The sequence below is a fragment of the Otolemur garnettii genome, unplaced genomic scaffold (assembly GCF_000181295.1).
Source record: "Otolemur garnettii isolate 467f Iridium unplaced genomic scaffold, OtoGar3 scaffold00036, whole genome shotgun sequence".
NCBI lineage: Eukaryota > Metazoa > Chordata > Mammalia > Primates > Galagidae > Otolemur > Otolemur garnettii.
In genome coordinates, this window is record NW_003852431.1 from 10,578,562 (window position 1) to 10,583,178 (window position 4,617).

The 4,617-nt window shown below is 37.9% G+C and overlaps 1 protein-coding gene across 1 annotated transcript in view; it reads right to left on the reverse strand.

The window, feature by feature from the left end:
• UCHL3 (ubiquitin C-terminal hydrolase L3) overlaps positions 1–4,617 on the reverse strand; it is a 56,541-nt gene that overhangs the window by 6,092 nt on the left and 45,832 nt on the right. The window lies entirely within an intron of this gene.

The following is a 4,617-nucleotide window of genomic DNA, read 5'->3' on the forward strand; positions in this document are numbered from 1 at the left end:
AGCCAGGCGTTGTGGCAGGCACCTGTAGTCCCAGGTACTTGGGAGGCTGAAGCAAGAGAATTGCTTAAGCCCAATAGTTTGAGACTGCTGTGAGCTGTGACACCAGGGCACTGTACTGAGGGTGACATAGTGAGACTGTCTCAAAAACAGGAAGGGAGGGAGGGAGGAAGGGTAGGTTCCAACACAGGAGTTCCAAAAAGTGAGATTAAAGGACAACAGAAGAGAAGGCCAAAGAGAAAATTTCCCATACTGAAACATGAGTTTCTAGATTAAAAGGACCTAATGAAGCCCAAAATTACTGACAAAAAAAGACCCTAGCAAAGCCCTATCATCACAAAATGTCAGACCACTTTGGATAAAGAAAAGATCCTAAAAGTTTGCAGGGTTTGGGGGAAGGAATAGATCATATATAAAGGACTAGGAATCATAATAACTTAAGATTCAACAGCAACTCAAGTAAGCTAAAATACAACAGAACAAATACAACAGAACAATGCCACCAATATTTTGAAAGAAAATTATTCTCCAGTTGAGAATTGTAGCATCTCCCAAGCTATGCAGGTTCATACCTTAAGGTTTAAAAATATTTACCTCCCTTCCACCTTCCCTTTCAGGAAACTACTAGAGAAGGCACTAAAAAATGAGTAAACGAAGAATGGGGGGGGACATGGTACGCAAGAACAAGAGCATCCATAGAGGAGCGAGCCAAAGGGACAGATAATAACGAGATAGCCCACAATGACAAACGTGTACAGGGCCCAGAGCACAACCTGCCCAGCCGGGAGCAAACAGAGAGGCGTGGAGTGAGATCTCCAGGAAGACGAAAGAATGCCCGATGTCCTGAGTATCAAAAGGAGATTTAGACCAATTGAAAAATAGCCTGAGTCATAATGTTAAGTACAAAACATATTAAACAAACCAAAAAAGCAAAACAAAATAATTATTAACTCTGGAGAAATAAAAAAGTTAAAAGGAAAAGTGCATTAGTATTACTACAGCTGAGTATAATGTTTCTGTAGTCAGAATAAGATAAATATAATTACATTGGGATAATACAAAAAAGGGAAAAGTATGTATTTTGTGATTGAGAGGGAGGAGTAAGGAAAGAGGACAGCAAAAGACAGCTATATCCTCATCTTTCATTTGGGGAAGTTAATACTAAAGCAACTTCCATCTCTAGCCATGATTTGGTACTAGACTAGGCCTCCCACTGGAAACAACAAAAAACCTAGACAAAATGCATCGCTTTAGACACTGGGGAACAGGTTGTCCAAAACTATAGGTGAGGCATACAATAATGCCAGCTTTCTGATGGAAAACATTTTCTAGATCCCAGTGCAGAAAAGGGAAGGAAAACCAAGCAGAGAACAATAATCTCAGTGAGCTGAAGAAAAAGTGAGCAGAATTCAAGGAGGTTGTGGCAGCTGGACTTTGTGAAATACTAGAAAGAAGGCAGCTATACACTTTAGAACATACTATTGCTTTCTGTGGGCCAGACCAGGACTGGTGTGCCCATTGGGGCTGGGGAACAATGTGTACGAGACTGAGCTTCAATCAGTGTAGTCAAGAATTTGTTTATACACAGGGAGAATGGGTAACCAGAAAACACAGGATGGATAAAGGGAGCTGTATTTCTTACTTTCAGAAAAGGAAGTCACAAATATATAGAAGAATGCTAGAATAAATCTATGGTATTAGATTAGAAATGATGATGAATGCTTTTAGTATATAAAGACAGACAGATATAATCCTATGTGCATATACATACGTATATCCATACTCATGTGTATATGTGTGAGAGAGAGATATATATAAATAAATAAATACACAAAAATATTTCTTAGCTCTGTCTTCTGAGAGGGCCTAGAAGCAAGGATGCCGTAATAGCAATGAGTACAATTAGCACCCAGTTCTTGGTTCTAAATACCATTTTCCACTAAAAGGAACTCTACAGTGGAGAAATCACATGACTACAGAGCAACATCACCAGCAATAGGACAAATTAACATCACGTGCCTCCTGCTACGATGCACTGAGAACACAGCATCGCTTTGTGGTATTCCTGCCAAAGATGCGTAAGTCATAAAGAAATGTCAGGCATCAAATCTCAAAACAACTGCCTTGTACTCTTAAAAATAAATGTCAAGACATGAAAGACAAGTAAAGACTGAGGTACTAGTCCAGATAAAACATGACAATTAAATTCAACACACATAGAGCCCAGATTGGTCCCTGAAGCTAGAGGGCATTATTGTAATAATCACGAAAACATTAATGAGGTCTGTAAAACAGACCATAGTACTACATCATCAACGTTAACTTCCTCACTGACAGTCATACTGTAATTGTGTAGGAAAGACTCCACTTGTTTTGAGAAGATACACAAAGAAGTATTAATAGACAATGGGGCACTATTTTCAAATAGTTCAGAAATGTTTGCTGAATTTAGGTAATCTAAGGAAGGCTATATGGGAGCTCTGTATATTATTTCTGTAACTTCTATGAAAATTTAAAATTGCCTCAAAATAATTTTTTCAATGTTTTAAAGTATTCCTGTTACTTCAGGAAAACAATTGATAAATTATCAATTTGTCAATCTGATTGTTCAGTCAATTCTAAATTCACTTCTCAGCCCCAATGTTCTAATTTATCCATAAGGAGTCATTACAACTATTTTAAAACTCATTCTTCCTAGCTACAAAAACCAGGAACAGGGGCGGCGCCTGTAGCTCAAATGAGTAGGAGGGGCGGCCCCAAAACTCAGTTCTGGCCAAAAAAAAAAAAAAACCCATAAAACAAAAAACAAAAAAACAAAATCCAGGAACAACAGGAGGCCGCAAGGAAAAGAATCCAATCCCAACAGGCATCTAACTCCTTATCAGTCATATTAATCATTCTGCATAGAGTACCTAAACCATGTAAGATCTTTCTTTTCTGAAATTCTTATACTTGGAACCAATTTTAAAATCCTTTTGTTTATCTTGGCTTGTTCCAGAAGAGCATCACTCTTCATATGGAGCTTACCCTTGATAAATGCCCTCCCTTCTAATGGGCCTTTTAGCTTGTGAACTCAGCCAGGTCACCAGCTGAGCTGAGTTTTGAAAACAACTCTTTCCTTCCCAATGGGACTGTCAGAAATTTTTCTTTTGTGTAAATATCTTGTGGATGTTATTGTTTGTTCTATAAAGTCTCTCATTCTTAAAGTCATCATCACTTTTATAGTTATAGGCCATAGATCATATTTATCTTTTTTTCTGGTCTTTTCCAAATCTACTTTCTTGAAGTCAACAGAATATGTCTGGAGAGTCTCCGCATTTTCTTTACTTCCTTTTGCACTAGTTATCCTTTATTATTCATAATTCAGAGTAGAAATTCTGCTTCTAGAAATGTCAGACATTTGAAATCCCCAGCACTGTTATATTTCTGCAGAGTCTATAAACGGAATTAGGAAAGCATACCCTCCAAACTGCTCTGCAAGTCTGTTATATACTCCTATAATATTGGATTCTTTTAAGTTTGATTCATACTCAAATCACTCTACTATCATAGACCATCATCAGGGTTGTACACTTCTATAAATACCATGGTCTTTCTTTTCCCTGGACCCCCTAACATAGCCATTTCCTTTTTTTTGAGACACAGTCTCACTTTGTTGCCCTCAGTAGAGTGCCACTGCATCACAGCTCAGAGCAACCTCAAACTCTTGGGCTCATGTGATTTTCTTGCTTCTCTCCCGAGTCGCTGGGACTATATGTGTGCACCATAATACCCAGCTATTTTTAGAGATGGGTCTGGCTCTTGCTCAGGCTGGTCTCGAACCTGTGAGCTCAAGCAATCCACCCGCCTCGGACTCCCAGAGTGCTGGGATTACAGGCGTGAGCCACTGTACCTGTCCAGAGCCATTTCTTTTTTAAAAAAAATACATAATTCTATTGCTATATTCCAAACAGAAAAGCAACCAAAGCTTTATGGGTCACATTTACAGTTACAATCTGAGTTCTTTAAGAACCCTTCTGCCTTTAAATAATTTAAGGAAAATGAATGTATCAAACTCAAATACAGACAATAAATGAGAGGTAAGAGACCCAAAAAATCATGTTATGTAGAATTACTAAAAAGAACTTCCCTTTTCTTGTTTGCTTATTTCACCTTTTTGAACCAGAAATTATCTCAGAGGAAAAGATAAAAGGACTTATCATTAGTAATGGATACCAATTATGAAAAACTATAACAAGTTTCTTCTGTCTGAAAAAATCAGTTAAAATTATGCAGATCTCCTCCTCCAACATACCCTGAAATAATCACCTATAGATAAATTGTTTTTGAAATGCAGGTATAGGCTGGGTGAGGGGGCTCATGCCTGCAATCCTAGCACTTTTGGAAGGCCAAGGCAGGAGGGTCACTTGAGGCCAGGAGTTTGAAGACTAGCCTAGGTAATAGTGGGATCCCATTTTTTTTTGTTGTTGTTGTTGTAGTTGTCATTGTTGTTTGAAAACTAAAGGCAGTTCAACTTATTGATAACTAACTCATTAAGTTAGTAAAGATAGCCAGAATAATTTTCAGAAGTTTCCTGTAATAATTTTACTTTCCTGCTTTGTTAAAATGCACAGGTGCTGT